Below are 14,286 nucleotides of genomic sequence, written 5' to 3'. Positions count from 1 at the left end.
AAATAAAGATCAGAATGATCAGAATAGTCCCCAGATTGTCCTTCGTTTACAAAACACCCGGCAGGGTGGCGCAGCGGTAGGGTCAGTGCCTTACAGCGCTTGCAGCTGGAGACCCGGGTTTGATGCCGACTACAGGTGCTGTCCGTACGGAGCTTGCACGTTCTCCCCGTGACCTGCGTGGGTTTTCTCCGGGTGCTCCAGTTCCCTCCCACACTCCAAATATAGTGTGTGTAGGGTAGTGTTAGTGCGCGGGGACCGTTGGTTGATGCGGACTCGGTGAGCTGCAGGGCCCGTTTGCAAACGGCCTGTACAAGGCAATTTGCAAACTTGTTGTTACAAACAAATCACACCACTGGAACTCTGGAGTAACCGCAGGCGGATCTGTACATTCAGATCAATACTTCCTAAATGTACATATTAGTGCAGCAAGGCATTATTTAATTTAATCAGAATTATTTCCCTCGACCAATTCTGAAAGTACAATCCATCCCAGTCTTCTTAACAACAAAACCACTTATCAAATATGTATGAATGAACTGCAGTCACTGATTAACACCATAGGTAGACACAAAATGCTGGAGTAACTCAGCGGGTCAGGCGGCATCTCTGGAGAGAAGGAATGGGTGACGTTTCGGGTCGGGTCCGCAGAAGGTTCTTGACACGAAACGTCACCCATTCCTTCTGTCCAGAGATGCTGCCTGTCCCGCTGAGTTACTCCAGCATTCTGTGTCTATCTTTGGTTTAATCCAGCATCTGCAGTTCGTTCCTATACACCCCCAAGGGGCACATTTATTGCAGAACAAGTAAACAGAGGCTGGTTTGCACTAAACAACAACAAGTTAAGAATACACAAGAGAAATCCTTTCAGGAGAGATTTCATCAAAAGTTTACAGTTACAGGTTGAAGATAAAATACTCATTATTGACCAGCATGCTTATTAATTTGGCTTTGAAAACAAATGCGGGCACAAATAAAATATCCAAATGACTGCTTACATTAGAGATTAAGAAGGAACGGCAGATGCTGGAAAAATCGGAGGCAGACAAAAATGCTGGAGGAACTCAGCGGGTGAGGCAGCATCTGTGGAGAGATGTTTTTTGGCCGAGATCTTTTTTTCCAGTCTGAAGAAGGGTCTCCACCCGAAATGTCGCCTAATCCTTCTCTCGATAGATGCTGAGTTCCTCCAGCATTTTTGTCTGCTTACATTAGAGGATACTTTTTGGATTGCTGAAACGTGGGTAAAATTTCTTCATTACGCTTTGAGACTTTGTCGTTGAACAAAGGGATCTAAGGTGTACCGGCACATAGTGTCATGAAGTGGCCGCCCAGGTAGATCTGGTGCTCAAGAAGGCTGACCAAGATGCCCCAACCATACCAGTCCCATGAGCCAGCATTTATTCCATATCGCTCCATGCCTTTCCTTCCCATGTACCTGTCCAAATGTCTTCTAAATGTTGTTACTGCACCTCCCACAACCACCTCCGATGGCAGCTCATTCCATGCCCACCTCCATTTGTGTGAGAAAGTTTCCCCTCAGGCTCCTATTAAATCTTTTTCCTCTCACAAACCTATGAACTCTGGTTCTTGATTCCCCTATTCTTCAAAGACTTTGTGCATCTACCCTGTCCATACCTCTAATGATCTCAATCACCTCTATAAGATCACGTAGGCAGGGATTATACCAACATTTAAGTGATATTTATACAGGCACGTGGATGGGAAAGGTTTAGAACAGGGTTTCCCCAACTTTCTTGTTCCGTTTATCCCTGGTAACTTTAATAGCACGTAACAACGTTATTTCACTTATTTATGAACTAATTATGAACAGATACTGGTATACCAGAACCAAACACAGTCAGTCAATGTGAAAAAATATGTACAAATCCAGAATCAACAAATTTACCCCCTGGGTAGGCAAAATTTACCCCAGGTTGGGAACCCTTGGTTAGAGGGATATGGGCCAGATGCTAGCAGGTGGGGCTGGGGCAAATTTATTGAGGTTAGATGGGATATCTTGACCGTCATGAACATGTTGGGCTAAAGGATCTGAATCCAAACTGCACGACTCTATGATAGGCGGATAAATCTTTGGAACACAGATATTGATGGCAAGAGTAGTGTTTATTGGGGGCAGCACAGTATTGCCGCTATTAGAGCTGCTGCCTCACAGCCCCAACTCTGGGCTCATTCCCCACTTCCAGTCTTATTTGTGTGGGGTTTATACTTCCTCCCAATGAGAGTGTTTGTGCTTCCTTCCAAGGACATGGGTTGCTAGCTTAAAGGGCCTGTCCCACTTAGGAGACCTAAACAGCAACCTCTGGTGACATTGCCCGCCACCCAAGGTTTCCACAAAGTCACGGGAGGTTTTGGTCACTCTCCCTAATGGTTGAAAGTGGTTTCCGCGTGGTCGAGGCTTCATCTAGGTTGCTGCTATTTGTTCATTATGATTAAAACTGGCCTTGACTATAAATGAACTGCTGTAGATTTGGGAGGAACAACAGCAGCAGCAGATTAGCAAGAGATACGACTGATTGGCTCTAGCCCAAGTGGGAGGAGAGGGGTGAAAACAGTTGAAAACTGAGGAATTTGCTTTGTAAATTGGTAAATCAGGCAATTTATCAGTCAATTTAAGCAGGACAGCTCTTAACGAGTGGCAGTGAGGAGCGGCCTTGTGAGGGAAGTGTGAGTCTTTGGCTCGAGAGTCTTCGAGGAGGCTGAGGAGAGGAGACCACGCAATACGCTTGAGAGGTAGAGACGAAAGAAGGAGATGTCAGGCAAGCTGATTCAGTGCGATGCTTGCAGTATGTGGGAGGTCAAGGACACCGCTGGTGCCTCTGGCTGCTACAAATGCGAAAAATGCATCCAGGTAGAGCTCCTGAAGGGCCGTGTTGGGGAACTGGAGAAGCAAGTGGATGACCTCCGGTTCGTACGAGAAACGGAGTCGTTCCTCGACAAGTCCTACAGTACGATTGTTACACCTAAGGTACTGGAAGAGAGAAGGTGGGAGACAGTGAGAAAGGGAGGGAAGCATGGAATGCCAACGTCCCCGGGTGGTGTACCTCTTGTAAACAGGTTCATCCGCTTAGAAGCTGTTGGGACAGAAGACGTGAGCGGCGGACTGGCTTGCGATGCGATAGGGCTGTTGAGCCCAAACCAAAAAGGCCTAAGGCAGGCAAGGCCATTGTAGTGGGAGACTCCATTGTGAGAGGTACGGACAGGGGTTTCTGCGGCAACAGATGGGATGCGAGGATGGTGTGCTGCCTTCCCGGTGCCAGGATCCAGGATGTCACGGACAGAGTGCAGAAAATCCTCAAGGGCGAAGGTGAACATCCGGAAGTGGTAGTGCATGTCGGCACAAACGATGTCGGAAAAAAGGGGATGAATATTCTGCAGCGTGACTTTAGAGAGCTCGGAAAAATGTTGAAAAGCAGGACCTCCAGGGTTGTTATCTCCAGTTTGCTTCCAGTTCCCCGTGCTGGCGAGAGCAGGAACAGGGAGATACGGGACCTGAACGTGTGGCTGAGGAACTGGTGCACGGGGCAGGGATTTAGATTCTTAGATCACTGGGATCTGTTTTGGGGTAAGGGGGAACTGTACAAAAGGGACGGATTGCATCTTAACAGTTGTGGGACCAGCATTCTGGCAGGCAGGTTTGCCACTGCTACACGGGTGGCTTTAAACTGAATAAGGGGGGTGGGGTGTCGAATGGGATAGTGAAGGATGGAGTTAAAGGGAAAGGGTTTCTTAAATGTGTGAGCGTAGAGACCGAGGGGTGTAAAATGAGGGTAGAAGCAATAGGTAGCAAGGTGAAAAGTAAAAGTGGCAGGCAGACAAAACCCAGGCAAAAATCAAAAAGGGCCACTTTTCAACATAATTGTATAAGGGGTAAGAGTGTTGTAAAAACAAGCCTGAAGGCTTTGTGTCTCAATGCAAGGAGCATTCGTAATAAGGTGGATGAGTTGAAGGTGCAGATAGCTATTAATGACTGTGATATAGTTGGGATCACGGAGACATGGCTCCAGGGTGACCAAGGCTGGGAGCTGAACATCCAGGGATATTCAATATTCAGGAGGGATAGAGAGAAAGGAAAAGGAGGTGGGGTAGCGTTACTGATTAGAGAGGGGTTTAATGCAATGGAAAGGAAGTACATTAGTTTGGAGGATGTGGAATCGGTATGGGTAGAGCTGCGAAACACTAAGGGGCAGAAAACGCTGGTGGGTGTTGTGTACAGGCCACCTAACAGTAGTAGTGAAGTTGGTGATGGTATCAAACAGGAAATTAGAAATGCGTGCGACAAAGGTAAAACAGTTATAAATGGGTGACTTCAATCTACATATAGATTGGGTGAATCAAATTGGCAGGGGTGCTGAGGAAGAGGATTTCTTGGAATGTATGCGGGATAGTTATCTAAATCAACATGTAGAGGAACCAACGAGAGAGCAGGCTATTTTAGACTGGGTATTGAGTAATGAGGAAGGGTTAGTTAGCAGTCTTGTTGTACGTGCCCCCTTGGGCAAGAGAGACCATAATATGGTTGAGTTCTTCATTAGGATGGAGAGTGACATTGTTAATTCAGAAACAATGGTTCTCAACTTAAAGAAAGGTAACTTTGAGGGTATGAGACGTGAATTGGCCAAGATTGACTGGCAATTAATTCTAAAAGGGTTGACGGTGGATATGCAATGGAAGACATTTAAAGACTGCATGGATGAACTACAAAAAATGTTCATCCCAGTTTGGCAAAAGAATAAATCAGGGAAGGTAGTACATCCATGGATAACAAGGGAAATCAGGGATAGTATCAAAGCGAAGGATGATGCGTACAAATTAGCCAGAAAAATCAGCATACCGGAGGACTGGGAGAAATTCAGAGACCAGCAGAGGAGGACAAAGGGCTTAATTAGGAAATGACAAATTGATTATGAAAGAAAACAGGCAGGGAAAATAAAAACTGACTGCAAAAGTTTTTATAGATATGTGAAAAGAAAGAGATTAGTTAAAACAAATGTAGGTCCCTTGCAGTCAGAAACAGGTGAGTTGATCATGGGGAACAAGGATATGGCGGACCAATTGAATAACTACTTTGGTTCCGTCTTCACTAAGGAAGACATAAATAATTTGCCGGAAATAGCAGGGGACCGCGGGTCAAAGGAGTTGGAGGAATTGAGTGAAATCCAGGTTAGCCGGGAAGTGGTGTTGGGTAAATTGAATGGATTAAAGGCCGATAAATCCCCAGGGCCAGATAGGCTGCATCCCAGAGTACTTGAGGAAGTAGCTCCAGAAATAGTGGATGCATTAGTATAATCTTTCGAAACTCTTTAGATTCTGGAATAGTTCCTGAAGATTGGCGGGTAGCAAACGTAACCCCACTTTTGAGAAAATGGGGAATTACAAACCAGTTAGTCTAAAATCGGTAGTGGGGAAACTGCTAGAGTCAGTTATTAAAGATGGGATAGCAGCACATTTGGAAAGTGGTGAAATCATTGGACAAAGTCAGCATGGATTTACGAAAGGCAAATCATGTCCGACGAATCTTATAGAATTTTTCGAGGATGTAACTAGTAGCGTGGATAGGGGAGAACCAGTGGATGTGGTGTATCTGAACTTCCAGAAGGCTTTCGACAAGGTTCCACATAAGAGATTAGTATACGAACTTAAAGTACACGGCATTGGGGGTTCAGTATTGATGTGGATAGAGAACTGGCTGGCAAACAGGAAGCAAAGAGTAGGAGTAAACGGGTCCTTTTCACAATGGCAGGCAGTGACTAGTGGGGTACCGCAAGGCTCAGTGCTGGGACCCCAGCTATTTACAATATATATTAATGATCTGGATGAGGGAATTGAAGGCAATATCTCCAAGTTTGCGGATGACACTAAGCTGGGGGGCAGTGTTAGCTGTGAGGAGGATGCTAGGAGACTGCAAGGTGACTTGGATAGGCTGGGTGAGTGGGCAAATGTTTGGCAGATGCAGAATAATGTGGATAAATGTGAGGTTATCCATTTTGGTGGCAAAAACAGTAAAGCAGACTATTATCTAAATGGTGGCCGACTAGGAAAAGGGGAGATGCAGCGAGACCTGGGTGTCATGGTACACCAGTCATTGAAAGTAGGCATGCAGGTGCAGCAGGCAGTGAAGAAAGCGAATGGTATGTTAGCTTTCATAGCAAAAGGATTTGAGTATAGGAGCAGGGAGGTTCTACTGCAGTTGTACAGGGTCTTGGTGAGACCACACCTGGAGTATTGCGTACAGTTTTGGTCTCCAAATCTGAGGAAGGACATTATTGCCATAGAGGGAGTGCAGAGAAGGTTCACCAGACTGATTCCTGGGATGTCAGGACTGTCTTATGAAGAAAGACTGGATAGACTTGGTTTATACTCTCTAGAATTTAGGAGATTGAGAGGGGATCTTATAGAAACTTACAAAATTCTTAAGGGGTTGGACAGGCTAGATGCAGGAAGATTGTTCCCGATGTTGGGGAAGTCCAGGACAAGGGGTCACAGCTTAAGGATAAGGGGGAAATCCTTTAAAACCGAGATGAGAAGAACCTTTTTCACACAGAGTGGTGAATCTCTGGAACTCTCTGCCGCAGAGGTTAGTCGAGGCCAGTTCATTGGCTATATTTAAGAGGGAGTTAGATGTGGCCCTTGTGGCTAAGGAGATCAGAGGGTAAGGCAGGTACGGGATACTGAGTTGGATGATGAGCCATGATCATATTGAATGGCGGTGCAGGCTCGAAGGGCCGAATGGCCTACTCCTGCACCTAATTTCTATGTTTCTAAATAGGTTGCCGCTTTAAAAATCAATAATTTTTTTTAGTCTAGTCGAAGGCGGTTTTCTTCATTGTCGAGGAAGGTTTTCAACATATGTGTGGTAGGAGGTTGCAGGTCACCTCGACCTTGATTTTTTTTTTTGGGTGGCGGGCAAAGTCACCAGAGGTTGCTGTTGGGTCTCCTGAATGGAACAGACCCTCACTATAGAATTACCACTACTAGAACCTAGCTGAGCAATGGACTCTGGGGAGAGTGAATATAGGAGGAATGAAATGGGGGTGGCACTGTGGTGCAGCGGTAGAGGTGGTGCCTTTCAGCACCAGAGACCAGGGTTCAATCCGGACTACAGGTGTGGAGCCAATATGTTCTGCCTGCATGGGTTGCCTCCATATGCTCTGGTTTCCTCTCACATTCCAAAGGTTTGCAGATTAATTGGCTTTGGTAAAATTATAACTTGTCCCCTACTCTGTCAGATAGTGTTAGTGCTATGGGGTGATTGCTGGTTGGCATGGACTCGATGGGCCGAACGGCCTGTTTCCACACTAATTCCAACGTGTAAAAGTCTATGGTTAAAAAAAAAACTACTACAAAAAGAAGGGGCCTGATGGACTGGGATAGATGATACTTTACGACTGTATAATCACTCAAGAAAGGCCTTGAAAGATTCAAGGCAAGCCGGTGCATGTTCAGAAGGCAGATAATACTCATGTAGATTGGCACAGAAAATAGGAAGCTGGGCTTTAAGCAAAATTGGCCAGGAAGTTGTTGGGTTAGTATAGAAACACAAGTGGGACTATTCCCCACACCAACATCCCTGTGTATTTTATCTGAGATTTTTGTAAGCATTAGTTTTTAAAGATGAACACAAATACAAAAAAATGTGGGCAGCATACAATTCTAAATATAATTTAGTAAATCACCAAAGCATACAGTTCAGTAAAGTAAAAAAAAAAAATAATGAATAGGAAGCTGGAAAATGGTGAAGTAGGGATTACAATATAGCAACAACAAAAAAAAGCACCATGCCCCTAAGTGCCCTAACATCTTAGAAAAACAGCATGATAACAAAGGTCCTTGGCAATGCAGGATGGTACTGAATACATTTAAATTAAATATAGCTTATGGTTCTCCCTGGTCACCGCTGGGTGAAAGAGCAAGAATGGGGCAGCACAGTGGCGGAGCGGTAGAGTTGCTGCCTGACAACGCTTCCAATGCCACAGACCTGGGTTTAATCCCGACTACTGTCTCGGTGATGTCCGAACGGAGTTTGTATGTTCTCCCAGTGACCTGCGTGCGTTTTCTCAGAGATCTCCAGTTTCCTCCCACACTCCAAAGACGTACAGGTTTGTAGACTAATTGGCCTGATATAAATGTAACTGTAGCGTGCGTGTGTGCGTGCGTGTGAGAGAGAGAGAGAGATAGCGTGCAGGCATCGCTGGTAGGCGCAGACTCAATGGGCCGAAGGGCCTGTTTCCGCGCTGTGTCTCTAAACCTCAACTAAACTGACGGGGAATAAAAAGAGTGATCATCAGGTTCTTTCCTTAAAAGATGACAATATAATTGATCCAAATATATTGCAATAACATCTCAAATTCCATGAGAAGGTAGGAATCTGTTTACCTATTTTTCTGCTACCTATGAGATATGATCTGCCTCGGTTGATGAAATGTTTTCAATTTTTTTTTTTTTTTTAAATGAACACTCCCTTTCTGAATACATGCCAAACTACTAGCACGCCTACCAGAAAAAATGTATCTAAGATTATTTTCCAGTTTACAATAACAGGAACAAATAACGATAAAAACATACGCTTGCTTGCAACATTAGAGTGCTACTGAAGTTATGTATACAGGTTAAAAATAAATAAATCTTAAAACAAGGCATGTAGTATTCAGAGTCATAGTGATACAGTGTGGAAACAGGCCCTTTGGCCCAACTTGCCCACACCGGCCAACATGTCCCAGCTACACCAGTCCCACCTGCCCGCGTTTGGTCCGTATCCCTCCAAACCTGTCTAACTGTTTCTTCGATGTTGGGATAGTCCCTGTGTCAACTACCTCCTCTGGCAGCTTGTTCCATACACCCACCACCCTTTGCGTGAAAAAGTTACCCTTCTAATTCCTATTAAATCTTTTCCCCTTCACCTTAAACCCATGTCCCCTGGTCTTTGATTCACCGACTCTAGGGAAGAGACTCTGTGCATCGACATGATCTATTCCTCTCATGATTTTATACACCTCTACAAGATCACCCCTCATCATTCTGCGCTCCAAGAAATAGAGACCCAGCGTACTCAACCTCTCCCTATTGCCCAGACCCTCTAGCCTTGGCGCCATCCTCGTAAATCTTCTCTGTACCCTTTCCAGCTTGACAACTTATTTCCTATAACACGGTGCCCAGAACTGAAATGTCAAAATAATGAAATGTCTTGTTCTTGATAAATAATTGCTCAAATGAATACATTCAAAACACCCAATATGGTCAAATTTTCAGACGTAGCAGTTCATTAATTGGATGTTAACATGGAACATTAACTGTCAGAAGAAAATTATATCAAAATAGTAAATGAAAAACAGAAATTCAAAATTAGGATATTCTATTTTGCAAGCATTTACTCTTGGTGGTAGGAATGAACTGCAGATGCTGGTTAAAACCAAAGATGGACACAAAAAGCTGCAGTAACTCAGCGGGACAGGCAGCATCTCTGGAGACAAGGAAACGTCACCTATTCCTTTTCTCCAGAGATGCTGTCAGACACACTGAGTTACCCCAGCTTTTTGTGTCTACCTCATGGCGGTCCATTGCGCCGACAGAGCCCGCGGTTGGGGCCTGGGTCTGCGCCATGGAGGCGTGAGGAGGGGACCCGGTGGCGATCGTGGAGAAGGTCAGTGCGACGACTGTCGAGGCCAATCGTTGAAGGCCAGCGGTCGAGGACGGGCCATGTGGGAGTTGGTGGACGCGCCACCAGGAACAATGGAGGACCCGGCATGGGGGGGGGGCTGGCTTGAGTGAGGGGGGGGGGGAGGGAAACAAAGGGGGACCCTGTATGGAGGAGGGTGGGAGAGAGAGCAATGCAGGACCCACGTGGGTGGACCGGTGAGGTGGGGGGGGGGAACAACAATGGAGGTCCTGGCAGGGGATACTGTAACTTTGTCAGTGCCCTTCATGTAGTGACTATTTGCATACCTTGTGTGTGCACAAGCAAAGAAATTCACCTGCACGTCACGTGTGGCGATCAAGTATTCAATTCAATTTATCCCATTTATTTAAGAGTACGACACGCATTCAATTGAACATGTTTGTATTCCTTAATTATGTGCAACTGTAATTAGTCCCATAATGAATGATGAGTTATTCTCTAATTGCCATGGCGACCACACAGCATCAGCCCAGGCCAAGCAAACCCAAACACAAACTTGGTGGCAACGTGGATCAGAACAATGAAGATATTTCTCAGTCTATTTTAACCAGCTATGATATGCAAGAATCAGTTTCTATCCTCTAGCTAACACCCAGCCAGAGGATTTCCTGAAATAAAATCACCGGATTGTAAGATAAGCAGAAGGATGGAAACTAATTGCTCGTCAACTTCATCTTTTTCACCAAAAGAGTTTAAATGTTCCATCTCATGCCCTATCCTTCAAACTCCACAACATTACCTCTGCTCTGTCCTCCTTGCCTGAATGTATTGGTCCCCAGATCCTAAACTCCACCCGCTCTATTCCCACCAAACTTTCAGCCACATATTCTGACCCACAACCTATCCTTAAGCCAGCCATCAGTTTGCACAGGATCTGAAATCTGTAACAATGCACACAAGCAGAGAGTCCGAAAATAAAATACCTTGAAAGTACCCGGTGAAACAAAAATAAGAGGTAAATGAGAATAGATGGAATTCTTTGCCACAGATTCTTGATTAGGGTACATGTGTCAGAGGTTGTGGAGAGAAGGCAGGAGAATGGGTTTCGGAGGGAGAGATTGAATGGCGGAGTAGACTAGATGGGCTGTATGGCCTAATTCTACACCTATCCCTTAAGATCTTATGACTTTACAATGAGGGCAGCTTGCTAGATGTGTTGAAGAGCACCATTTATTTTTAAAGTGCCAGCAAGGAAAGACTTGGAGAATGAGGCAAAAGTGAGAGGGGGGGGGGGGGGGGGGGGGGGGCACAGATGTGAGCAGAGTTACCCACAAACAATGATAAGGGTAAATCACAGGCTGGAAGTCAGTCAGACAGACGGGAAGTCACAGCAAGAAAGCGTTACAATACTCGTCCCTGAACAAAACTGAGGATCGGATTCTCAAAGCGCAGAACAAAATCGTCATTTTCAAAATAGAGCAACATTTCTGCCTTCATCACCCATTGCATTATTTTAAATGGGTTCACTCTCAAGAGTGCATTATAACATGTTTTGGGGGTGGATGGGGCCGAAGGAGAAAGAGAAATGAAGGCGACCCATGTAGAAGCTAAGGTTACAAACAGATGGTGTTCTGGAGAGCGCTGGCCACACGTTAGGAACATGAACAATAGCTTTCCTGTGGAAGCTGCAAGAAAACTTATCAGAAACATACTTTATGCAGGAAGCAATATCTTCAAAAACATAAAGCCGTACCGATGGAGATGAAGCATGTAAAGACACAATCAGTCCAACTGATGTTCCTGTGCAGGAAGGAACTGCAGATGCTGGTTTACACTGAAGATAGACACAAAATGCTGGAGTGACTCAGCGGGACAGGCAACATCTCTGGAGAGAAGGAATGGGTGAAGTTTCGGGTCAAGACCCCTCACCATACTGCGAGTCAGAGGACACAGAGATAAGGAAGTGTAAGGTGTGAAAACGAGACATTAAAGGGGATGAGGGTCAAGGAAAATGTAGATTAGACCATTGTTGGCCAGCTGAAGGAGGGTCTCGACCCGAAACATCACCCATTGCTTCTATCCAGAGATGCTGCCTGTCCCGCTGAGTTACTCCAGCATTTTGTGTCTGTCAACTGATTTTCCTCGTAGTTTTCCCACCGCCTTCCCAGAGCAGAGAAGGCGGAGTTTAGAAGGAGCGTTCCAACACACGGATATCAGACAGGACAGTGGCCAGCAAGCTGCTACGGCAAACTATGTTGACACCCTGGAATAAAGGTGCCAAGCTTACCCTCACCTGGACACTGTCAGCTGAGAAGTCGTAGGCACGACATACTTTGCATATTAGAAACAAGGAACCGCAGATAAAGTCATGTGATAGGGACAGAATTAGGCCATTCGGCCCATCAAGTCTACCCCGACATTTAACCATGGCTGATCTATCTCTCCCTCCCAACCCCATTCTCCTGCCTTCTCCACATAACCCTTGACACCCGTACTAATTAAGAATCATCTATCTCTGCCTTAAAAATATCCACTGACTTAGCCTCCACAGCTTTCTGCGGCAAAGAATTCCACAGATTCACCACCCTCTGACTAAAGATATTCCTCCTCATCTCCTTCCTAAAGGAATATCCTATAATTCTGAGACTCTGACCACACGTCTTGGACTCTCCCATTAGTGGAAACATCTTCTCCCCATCCATTCTATCCAGGCACTCCATAAGCACAACACTCCTACCAATTGGCAATGGGCTTTTTTTTGTCCACAACAATTTATATTACACCTCCTGCATAAACCACATGTACATTAAACATCCTCCTGGGATATCCTACCTTCAGATGGCAGGTCGATCTTCAGCGATGCAATAATAGGTTCGTGGTGTCCGACTCTCTGGAGGCAAAGAATGGGGTGTTGCAATTTACAAAACAAAATTGAAAACAAAAACATTCACCACCAGACACAATACAAGTCCAAAACTAAAAGAGGAAGAAGGCAGGGCGATGCTTTTGTTATTTAAAAAAAAAACGAAGCGAGTGTCAAAAGATGAGGGAAGATAATGAACTGAGTGACAAAGTGTAGCGGGGAACGTTGTGTGTCGAGAATCACAGAGCTTTCTCCTCTGTCCTCTGGGTCAGTGCGGAGTCCCCTTAGTACGGAACTCCCTCCCCCCCTGGGTCAGTGCGGAGTCCCCTTAGTACGGAACCCCCTCCCCCCTGGGTCAGTGCGGAGTCCCCTTAGTACGGAACTCCTTCCCCCCTGGGTCAGTGCGGAGTCCCCTTAGTACGGAACTCCCTCCCCCCCTGGGTCAGTGCGGAGTCCCCTTAGTACGGAACTCCCTCCCCTCTGGGTCAGTGCGGAGTCCCCTTAGTACGGAACCACCCGGGTTAGTGCAACCCCTCCTGACCCGGGTCAATGTAAACCCCCCCCGGCTCAATACAACCCCCCTGTCCCCCGGGTCAATGCAGACCCCATACCGCGGAACCCCCACCCCCAGGTCAGTGGCAGCCCCTTAGCGCGGAACCCACCGCTTCTCTGCCTCCAGGGTTACCGGTAAAACCCGTGTAAACCCCCCCCCCCCCCCCACCCTGTAGCCGTCTCCCCCCCCCCCCCCCCCCCCCCCCCCAAACCCCCCCGCCCCCCCGCCCCCCGCCGCAGAACCGCCTGCCTCCTGTCCCCGGGGGTCAGTGCATATAACCCGCCCGGGGAACCCCTTCCCCCCCCCGGGTCAGTTTGGGCCCCTCAGCGCGGAACACACCGGCTCCTCCACTGCCCGGTGTCGGTGTGGGTGTCGCTGCCGGCTCACTCCGTGCAACCCGCTCCCTCGGCGCTCGCTGCTCGCTGCTGCACTCGCACAACTTCCGCTACTCGTACTCACACTTTGTGCATACTCACACTTGGTTCACACTCACTAGGGCACAAGAGCCGGCGCCGACCCGTCCACACAGCGGCCTCTCCCTCCCTCCCTCTCCCTTCTGAACAAAGACCGCGCCCACCAGACACACAGACAGTCTCACACACACACTTTGTGTTTTATTGTGTGTTCCTCTCCCCGCTCCACAACACGGAACACTTCATCTGTAGAATGGATATCTCTGTGAGTGAGTGAGATGTCCCCTCCTTTCCCCCAACTCAGTCACTTCCGCACGGCCAGAGTTTTGTTTTAAAGTGACCCGGCTCAGTTGCGAGCGTGGGGTTAAAGTGTCAGAGGGAGAGGGAGAGGGAATTAGTGAGTGAGTGAGGGAATTAGTGAGTGAGTGAGTGAGTGAGAGAGAGAATTAGTGTGGGATAGGATGAGAGGAGATGGGGGACGGAGGGAGAAGGGGGTGAGGGCAGGGGGAGGGAGTGAGGGGGAGGGAGTTGAGGAGTAGGAGGGAGGAGAGGAAGTGAGGGGATGGAGAGGGAGGGAGAGTGGAGAGGGCATGTGCAGGAGTGGCGCCGACAGACGAGAGGCTGAAGCAAAGAAGTCGAAGCCAAAGAATGGAATGGAAACGAGGCCAAAACGCCAATAAACCGAAAGAGTCCGAAGACGAAACGCCAACTAACCGAAAGGATGGGACGGCTAAATGCAAACTAACCGAGAGGGCGGGACGCCTAAAAGCCAACAAACCAAAATGCTGCGTCGCCTAAAAGCAAACTCACCGAATGGCCGCTCTGC

At 47.0% G+C, this 14,286-nt stretch overlaps 1 protein-coding gene across 1 annotated transcript in view; it reads right to left on the bottom strand.

Moving 5' to 3' along the window:
- The window catches only part of svila (supervillin a), a 350,280-nt gene extending 336,637 nt beyond the window's left edge, over positions 1–13,643 (bottom strand). Inside the window, exons 1-2 of the mRNA XM_055665020.1 lie at positions 13,524–13,643; positions 12,464–12,521 (exon numbers count right to left, since the gene is read on the bottom strand). The gene's annotated coding sequence lies outside the window, so the exon portion shown is untranslated. The remainder of the gene's footprint in view (positions 1–12,463; positions 12,522–13,523) is intronic.
- Between the last annotated feature and the right edge of the window lie 643 nt (positions 13,644–14,286).

This window comes from Leucoraja erinacea, chromosome 2 (genome assembly GCF_028641065.1).
Source record: "Leucoraja erinacea ecotype New England chromosome 2, Leri_hhj_1, whole genome shotgun sequence".
In the NCBI taxonomy this organism is placed as follows: domain Eukaryota; kingdom Metazoa; phylum Chordata; class Chondrichthyes; order Rajiformes; family Rajidae; genus Leucoraja; species Leucoraja erinaceus.
This window is presented reverse-complemented; position numbering and strand designations above follow the sequence as displayed.